The sequence below is a fragment of the Vulpes vulpes genome, chromosome 14, assembly GCF_048418805.1.
Source record: "Vulpes vulpes isolate BD-2025 chromosome 14, VulVul3, whole genome shotgun sequence".
Taxonomy (NCBI): Eukaryota; Metazoa; Chordata; class Mammalia; order Carnivora; family Canidae; genus Vulpes; species Vulpes vulpes.
This window is the reverse complement of record NC_132793.1, coordinates 11374087-11384237: the sequence shown is the minus strand read 5'-3', so window position 1 is coordinate 11384237 and position 10151 is coordinate 11374087.

The following is a 10151-nucleotide window of genomic DNA, read 5'->3' as shown; positions in this document are numbered from 1 at the left end:
CAAATTTACTGAGATGCTGTTATGTGCCAGGCATGACTAGGTGCTAGTGATACAACAGCAAACAAGGGACAGCTGCTCCTTGAGTGTCATGGGCACTACAACCAAAGAGATCATTAGAACATAATCTAGTAAGTGCAGTGAAAATGGAGAAACAGGGGCTGTTTTGAAAATCCAGAAGGGGGATCCCTGGGTAGCTCAGAGGTTTAGCGCCTGCCTTCAGTCCAGGGTGTGATCCTGGGGTCCCAAGATCGACTCCCCCATCGGGCTCCCTGCATGGAGCCTGCCTCTCTCTCTCTCTCTGCCTGTGTCTCTGCCTCTCTCTGTGTGTCTCTCATGAATAAATAAATAAATCTTAAAAAAAAGGAAGGAAGGAAGGAAGGAAGGAAGGAAGGAAGAAAGAAAGAAAGAAAGAAAGAAAGAAAGAAAGAAAGAAAGAAAGAAAGAAAGAAAGAAAGAAAATCCAGAAGGGTACCCACTGTGGCCCAGGGAGTGCTGGGGGCCTGGGACTGCTAGTCAGGTGGACTTAGGCTTTATAAGTCACAGAATTTCCACTAACTAGTGAAACAAAGAAGGGGAGAGTGAGTCATTGGTTTATGAGAAATCATGATGCCAAACTACCTTCACATGTGACTGGATCCAGGGGCTCAAATGATGTCAAAATATGTATCTATCTCTTCTATCTCTTTCTCATTCTCTCTCACCATCCTTCTGCTCAGCCTTCCTCCAGAGGCTTTCTGCACTTGTTGGCAAAGACGGCCAGCGGGAAACTCCAAGGGTCCTTTTTAAAAATTATTATGAAAGATTTTATTTATTTACTAACAATAGAGGCAGACGTAGGCAGAGGGAGAAGCAGGCTCCCCATGGGGAACCTGATGCGGAGCTTGATCACAGGACCCCGGGATCATGACCTGAGAGCCAAAGGCAGATGCTCACCCACTGAACCATCCAGGTGACCCCAAGTGTCCTTTGTTGCAGGAATGTTGTGCCCCTTGAGGAACCAATCCCTTGGGGGGGGGGGGTGCGGGATATGCTGATTGGCCAGGCTCACCCATAGAGCCAGGGGCTCCTCCTTGAACCCAGGGGTAAGCGTCGGGGAGGGAGTATTGGTTCCCCAACAGGAAATTGAGATGCTGTTTTCGGATCCAGAGAAAATCAATACAGGCAAGATATAAGATCCCCAGGATAGAAAGAAAGCATCCTGGAGAAGTTGACCTCTAACCTGAAAACTCAAGAATGGCGGGGACTATGCAGGTGACAGGGAGAAAAGGAACAGAAAGGGAGCACCTGGCAGAGGGAACAGCATGTACAAAGGTCTGAAGAACATTGCTTCCAGAAAATGTGAGTGATTGAGTTTGACCCATTAAGTACTGTGGGAAGGGGAGAGGAAGTGATGAGGTCAGGGAGAAAGAAAGGCGGAATGCCTTCAGGGAATTGCAATTTTAGCCGGGCTCCTCCCCACCCCCACCCCCACCCCCACCCCCACCTCTCCACCCCCATCCCAGTCCCAGGATCATGACTCAGTCATGGGGTTTTCACACTCTCTGGCTTCAAGCTTGGCACAGTTTCTATATCTCCGCAAATGTGTCATTCATCAGCAGATCATGTCATCCCACTGATCCACTGTGTGGGTTCCTGAATGTCAGCTGATCGTCACAGATTAGACAACAACTCTTCCAGAGTTTCATAAGGCAAAGGAATTCCAACTTGAAAATCAAAGGAGCATTAATACATAAGAGACAAGCCGGGTGTATAGCACACAGATGTTCGGGCAAGTTTTGCTCAATTGGGAAGAGGGAATCCCTTTAAAACCAGATCTACAACCACCTTTTGGTGAGTGTGTCCTGTCCCTAGCAGCTGAGTCTCCTTTCCTCCTGAGAAGAATCCATGAGAAATGCTTCGGTTATCCCCATTTCACAGATGAGAACTGAGGCCCAGATTTAGGAGACTTGCTCTATACCTCACACACGATCTCTTTTTCATCCTCACTATAGGGCATGCCATTTCAGAAAAGAGGAAACCAAAACCCAGAGAATTGATACAACTTAACCAGGGTCACTCAGCAAAAGTGAGTCACACAGCAAGAATCTGTTGCTGTATAGGAATGTAAAATGACACAGCCTCTTTGGGAAACAGTTTGGCATTTCCTGCAAAGGTTAAACATAGCATTGCCAACAATAGCACACAGCAATTCCACTCTCAGGTATAAACCCAAGAATGGAAAACGTACGTCCACACAAAAACATGCACATGTAGGTTTACAGTGGCATTATTTATTATATATAGCCCAAGGTAGAAACAACCTAAATGTTCAACAGCTGATGGATGCCCCCCCACACACAAAAATGTGGTCTATTCATACAATGGGATCCTATTCAGCCGTGAGAAGGAATGAAATTGTGACACAAAGCTACACCATGGAGGGACCCTGAAGATGTGCAAAGTGAAAGCAAGCCCCAAAGAAGCACATATTCTGTGGTTCCATGTATATGAAATGTCCAGAATGTCTCTAGATGTATCCATCTAGAGAGAGAAAGTAAATTAGTGATTGCTAGGGGCTGGGCTGGGGTGGGGGTTAGAGGGGCATGGGGAGTGACTGATAATGGGTACAAGGTTTCTTTTTAGGTTGATGAAAATATTCTTCTTAGGGTGGTGGCTGTGCAGCTCTGAATATATAGAAAACCCTTGAATTGTACACTTGAAATGAGTGAATTATATTGCATGTGCATTATATCTCAATAAAGCTTTTAAAGAAAATGTTTTTTAAAAAGAGAGGACAGGGATCCCTGGGTGGCCCAGCGGTTTAGCGCCTGCCTTTGGCCCAGGGCGCGATCCTGGAGACCCGGAATCGAATCCCACGTCGGGCTCCTGGTGCATGGAGCCTGCTTCTCCCTCTGCCTATGTCTCTGCCTGTCTCTCTCTCTCTGTGTGACTATCATAAATAAAAATTTAAAAAAAATAAAAAGAGAGGACAGACTGAATTTTTTTTTTTTTAAGGATTTTATTTATTTATTCATGAGAGACAGAGAGAGAGGCAGAGACACAGATAAAGGGAGAAGCAGGCTCCCTGCAGGGAGCCTGATGCGGGACTGGATCTCAGGACCCCAGGATCACAACCTGAGCTGAAGGCAGAGGCTCAACCACTGAGCCACCCAGGCGGCCCACACAGGCTGAATATCTGCTACTCTGTGCTTAACTAGCCTGAGCCAACCGAAGGAGAAGGGAGCAAAATGGAAAGGCTCACAGACATTTCAGGCATGGCGGAACCAGAAGCTCCAGAATTATCAATGGAGTCATGCTCAGATTTGCCTGTGTTACCTTCCTTTCAAGCAGGTGACAAAGATGGCCTTGTTGTTCTAGGCTGCCTGACTCTTAAACACCCCCGCCACCCTGGGGAGTACTGCGGAGTTTCAGCAAAGGCTTGGGGGAGAGTCCTCATTGACCTGGCCTGGATGGCCTTTGCACTACTCACTATGTCAGGACAATTTGTTGTTCTGATGATCCAGGACTGGGTGTGACATGATTCACCCTAGAACCAAAAAATATGGTCAGCTCCACCCAAACCACGTGGTCAGAACTGGGGGCGAGTGGGTCCCCAAAAGATAGTTGGAATTCTGGACAGGTGCAAGCCACAATTGGGGGACTGTGGACCAACTGCCCAGGTTTGATTCTTGCTTCCTTCACTTGCTAGCTCTGTGACCTTGGCCAAGTATTAAACCTTTCCACATGTCTTAATACCTGTAAAACCTCCATTTTATACTGATCACAATAGCAGTCCTATGTCCCTCCCTGGGCTGTTCAGTGGTGTAAATGAGATGAATCTGGTGAAGTGCTTAGAGGGGTGCCTAGTGCACCATCAGCAGTCATTAAATTACCACTATGATCACACATGTGCTGCTGAGCCGTCTCGTTACCCATGCCACTTTGGGGACAGCAGGAAAACAGATAATAAAAACGTGAATTGCTGGCATAACAGGAGTGTGGAAGCAACCGTGAAGAGGAAGAGACAGCCCTGGGTCTTCTCCGGTGACTAGCTCATGAACATCCACAGTGCCTCCACTTCTCCCATCAGAGCATCTGTCACCAAATTATAATTGCTCAACCCCATACTATAAGCTCCCTCTCTGACTCTTGGTGGTTACAGGTTCTGAAGTTCAGGCAATTTTAGAAAAAGAATACAAAGCTGTAAATATTAAATAGTTAAAGTATTTATTGACAGAGGGGAAAAAATAGCTCATCTCAAATTACTGGATGCTTGGAGAGTCAGGACCCTTACTTCTGAGATCTCTTTAGACAATTTACATAGAAAAGCTTCCAGATGGTACCCTTGTTGCCCCTCACTGACCCTGGATCACTCTAGAACTCCTAATACCTCCCATACTGGTAAATCACGGTAAACCTGCCTTAGGACCCAGTAAAGATTTTCAATACATGTCTGCTGAATGACTAATTGGTCAAATAACTACACCCCAAATTAATAATCTTCACGACGGACAATACACACCCATAGAGCTAAAAGTCATATGCTTTTTTATTTCCTTTAAACAACGAAGGTTTTGAGAAATCTCCTCTCCTTAAAGGCAAAGATCCCGCCCACCTGATTTTGAGGCCTCTGAAATGAGATGACCTGGATTAATCTCTGGTTCTGGTCGAATTACCTCCCTTCCCTGAGCCTGTTTCCTCCTCTACACAATGGGCATCATTGAAAGGAATAAATGAGAATCATCTCAACCATGTAAGTGGCTTCACACAATGCCTAGAATATGTGTCTAATACATGAACTTCTGTTGTTTTTTTTACTCTTCACTTATTTACGGGGCTAGGTCATACTTATAAAAACTACACAAGGTTGAAAAATCAGTCTCTCTTTCCCTTGTTCCTTTCCCCAACCACCTCCTCTCCCCGACACACCACAATTGTGGGTTGCAAAATAGTTTCAAATTTACAGAAACATTGCAAGAATAATTCTAAGAATTCCAGTATACCCATTATTCACATTCACCAATTTTGAAAATATTTTGCCGTGTGTGTTTTATCATCCTCTCTTTCTTCATGTGAATATATATATTCATTATTAATATTTATTTTTCTGAAAAAATATTTTTCTGGGGGCGCCTAAGGTGGCTCAGTCGGTTAGGTGTCCAACTCTTTTTTTTTAAAATAGACTTTATTTATTCATGAAAGACACAGAGAGAGTCACAGAGACATAGGCAGAGGGAGAAGCAGGCTCCCTGCAGGGAGCCTGATGCGGGACTGGATCTCAGGACCCCAGGATCACGCCCTGAGCCAAAGACAAGACACTCAAGCACTGAGCCACCCAGGTGTCCCAGGTGTCCAACTCTTGATTCCGGCTCGGGTCTTGATCTCAGGGCAGTGGGGTCAAGCCCCTCAACAGCCTCTGCACTCAGCAGGGAGTCTGCTTGTCTCTTTCCCTCTGCTCCTCCCCCCACTCATTCTCAATCTCTTTCTCAAATAAATAAATAAAATCTTTTTAAAAATGTATTTATGTTTTCCATTTGCAAATAGATTACATATATCATGCACCATTTACCCCTTAAAATTTCAGCATAATACTTCCTAAGAACAAGGTATTATTTTATATAACTAAGCATGGTTACCAAATTCAAGAAATTTAACCTTGATATAATCCTGTAATCTGGGATCCCTGGGTGGCGCAGCGGTTTGGCGCCTGCCTTTGGCCCAGGGCGCGATCCTGGAGACCCGGGATCGAATCCCACGTCGGGCTCCCGGTGCATGGAGCCTGCTTCTCCCTCTGCCTGTGTCTCTGCCTCTCTCTCTATCTCTCTGTGACTATCATAAATAAATAAAAATTAAAAAAAAAATAATCCTGTAATCTACCACCCATATTCCAGTTTTGTCAACTGATGCAATAATGTCCTTTACATGATTATTTCCCTCTAGGACAGGATCCAGCTCAAGACCATGTTTTGCACTGTGTTATTATGTCTCTTTAGTTTTCTTTAGTCTGGAATGATTCCTCAGCTTTTCTTTGTCTTCTATGACATTAACATGTTTTAAGAATACAGTCCAATTATTGCATAGAATGTTCCTCATTTAGGATTTGTCTGCTTCACAATGCTGTGAAACAAATTGCCCCGAATTCCTACGGAACAAGAATTCAGAAAGGGCATAGTGGAGAAGCCTGTAATAATATCAGGCTTATTCATTCATCTATCCAGCTGTTGATGCTGGCTGCTGGCTGGGGCTTAGCTGGGCTTTTGGTCTGAACATCCACAGAGGGTATCTCCATGTGTCCTGAGCTTCCTCACAATATGGTGGCTGGGCTGGAAAAGGCAAGCATCCAAGTAAGAGAGAAAGAATGGAAGGAGCTATATTGCCTTTTATGACCTAGTCTTGGAGGTCATGCACTAGCACTTTCACTGCCTTCTATTAGTTGAGAAAATTATTGTGTTCGGCCTAGGTTCAAGGGCAGGGAACATGGACTCCACTTCTGCAGGAGGCATGTCAATGTCACAGCGTAAGAAAAGCGCTTGGGAGGGATAAATATTGGTGTGATCATTTTTGCAAATAATTGGTGTGATCATTTTTGCAAAATCTGCTCCAGTTTGATTCAGGTTATGCATCCCCAGCTGAAATATGACTTAAGTGGTGTGTCTTTCTCAGGGAGTCACATTTGGAGAGACATGTCCTTCACCTCTCCTTGATGATGTGGCTTTTGATCTCCCGGTGAAGGTATAGCTCTCCTTAAAATTGATACATAAGCTGTTGGGGGGAAATGTAGAAGACCAATGAAATATTTTGTTCCTCATAAATTTCTCTGAGCTCTTAGATTAAGCATTCATTGTTATTTTTTTGCCTGAATCAATCTGTGATGGTTTTAAAATATTATATATACTTTTTGGGACACCTGGGTGGCTCAGTTGGTTAGGCGTCTGCCTTTGGCTTAGGTCATGATCCCGAGGTCCTGAAACGGAGCCCCTTAGCAGGCTCTGTGCTCGGTGGGGAGTCTGCTTCTCCCTCTGCCCATCCTTCTACTTGTGTGCACATGCTCTGTCTCTCAAATAAACAAATAAATAAATAAATAAAAATTTTAAAATATATGCTATATATTTTTGTTTATAGAAATATACACTTTGTTTGTTTTGTTTTCTTGTAAAGATGTATCTTAGGCTGCATCCCATCTTGGTACAATATTTTCCAAGGTTATTTTTTATTTTTATAATGATGGGTCAGTATAATTTTAGTGATGGTTGCTGCTGCTCAAGCTCCTTTGCTGCTTCTCCTCATCTCTCTGACCTTGATCATGTTGAACGTGTTCCACAGCTCAGTTCTCAGACACCTTCCCTCAGCCAGACTCCTGGCTTCAAGTGGCATCTCAACATGACATCCTGGGATGCATGTTTTCAGCCCAAACCTCTCTCCTGAACTTCAAGATCAGGTATTCATCTACCTCTTCCACATCTCCACGTAGATATCTAGCAGCCATCTCAAAAAACACACCCCAAATCCAAATTCTGACCTTCTCTCACCTGGCCAGCCCCTTCTTAATGTCTCATCCTATTTGGGCAGGCCAAAAATCTGAGCACCATGCTGGACTCCTCTCTGTCTCTCTTCCCTCACATCCATCCCAACCCATCTTTTTGATACCATCTTCAAAATACATCCAGAATCAACATGTCTCTACTGACACCATTTCTGGCCAAACCACTATCATTTTCCATCGGGATTTATTCCAGCAGCCTGCTCACTAGTCTCATTGCTTTTTTTCCCTCAGTAACTTACTCTCAAATCAAAAGCCAACATTAAGGTAGAACCAGGCCATATCCCTTCCCTGCTTAAATCCCTCTAATAGCTGCCATCTCACTTGGAGAAGAAGCCAAAATCCTCACCTTGGCCCACGAGGACTTGAGGGATCTGATGCCCTGCAACTTCTCTGACCTGAGCTCACCACTCTCCTCTCTGGCTGGAATGTTTTCTCCTACATGGCCCATATCTTCTCCTTCTTCAGGTCATTGCTTAAATATCCCCTCCTCAGGGAGGCATTCCCTAAACAAAAATTGCAACCTCCCCAAACATGCCTTACATTCCATACCCCCATCTCTGCTTCATTTTTCTCCATAGCACTGATCACCATCTAAACCTCCACTAACAAGTCAGCTCGGAGAGAGTAGGGAATACCTCTCTACACTGAGGCACCCCCAGTACCTAGCACAGTGCCTGGAAGGTGCTCGGTTAATATTTATTACCTAAATGAATAAATGAAGAATGTAGCATCTTTGTACCAAACACAAACTTGCCTAGAGCTATATGTATAGTGGGCACCCAAAATGAGTTTGAATTCATGAGATAAAAAATGAATAGCACTAATCCCACTTATGAGATCAGTGATTTGAGGCTGCTGTTCATAGTGACTTATTGAAATTTCCCTGTCTAAACAAGTCTGTCCTACAGTCCAGGAGCTGGTAACATGGGCAGTCAGGCTGGCTGGGACCAGATTGGCCCCGGATGTGGTTATCAGGCCACATCACAGGGGGAAGGGGGATTTTTTGGCCAGAGGTTCCAGGAATGGAGCATTTGGGGAAGCTGATGCCTGTACCTTGGAACGAAACAGAAACTGCAGTGGCTGGCAAGGAAGGATGCCCTCACCTGTGCCCCTTGGCCCCTCAGCCACCAACGGCTTCCAATAGACCACAGATGCCTTATGGAAGAAACTTTTTGTTGAAATGTAATATACATACAGAAAAATGCACACATAAGTGATAGCTCAATACACCTTCACAAAGGCAGTGCACTAAGGTAACCAGCCCCTAGACCAAGGAACAGAATATACCTGGTTCCTTAGAAGACCCTTTCCGGTCTCTGCCACCACCCTCAACAGTAACTATAACCCTGATTTCCAACACCAATGGTTATTTTTGCCTGTTTTTTCACTTCACGTAATGGCATCATCAAGTACTAGTTCTTTTATTACTTCTTTGCATGACATTATGTTTGCAGCAATGGCCTTTTGACCTCACCTCTTCTCCAGAAACTCCATGTGAAAGGGGAACCTAAAAACTCTGCTTGGCTGGTTTCAGCGTACCAGCCATTCCTTGAAGCCTCAAAACCATTCTGTGGGATGCAACTGTTATTGCTTCCATGTCACAGACTAAGACACAGAGAGCTTAAATAATTTGTTCAGTGAAGTGAAGAGTCTGTATTTGAGCCCAGGTCTATCTGACCTCTGAGTCATTTTCTTATATGTTACCTACACATTTCTTATTGATAAAATGACCATTTATTGAACACTCGCTTGAGCTGAACATTGTGCTTGTGCTTTATTTGATTTTCCCAGCCCTTGAATGAGGAATATACCTTTATCCCTGCTTCACAGATGATGAAAGCGGGATTCAGGGAGGTTAAGTAACTTATCTAAAGTTGCACAGCCTAGGAAGGCATGAGAATAAAGATTTAAACTTTATTCCTAGGTGCAGGTAGGGCACCTGGGTGGCTCAGTGGTTCAGTGTCTACCTTTGGCTCAGGGCGTGATCCGGGTCTGGGATGGAGTCTCATCACATCGGGCTCCCCGCAGGAAGCCTGCTTCTCCCTCTGCCTGTGTCTGCCTCTCTCTGTGTGTCTCTCATGAATAAATAAATGAAATCTTTAAAATAAAAGCAAAAAACAAACTTTACTGTATTGATTCCAAAGTCCAGTGCAGGGTGGTGTCAGGACCTAGCATTTATGTGCATCTTTCAAATATAACTACTGAGAGGGCGCCTGGGTGGCTCAGTCTTAAGTGATTAAGCCGTCTGCCTTTGGCTCAGGTCATGATCTCAGGGTCCTAAGATTGAGCCCCGATCTGGGCTCGCTGCTCAGCAGGGAGCCTGCGTCTCCCCCTTCCTCTGCCACTCCCCTGGTGCTTGTGCTCACTTTCTCTCTCTGTCTCTCTCTCTCTGTCTCTCTCTCAAATAAATAAAGACAGAAGCCAGGTTGCCATTGTCAGAATGAGTGACCTTGGACAAATTCCTACCCGTCTGGGGTGTGGTTCTCATCTCTGCATGGTGGTGGGGGAGTGTTGGATGACATCTGTCCTCTTGGTGTTATCTACTCAGAATCAAGTTCCCGATCTCTGGTAACAGCACCCAAAAGCCCCCCTTCTCTACTCCCTAACCCTGTGAAGCGTGTGGGGCAAA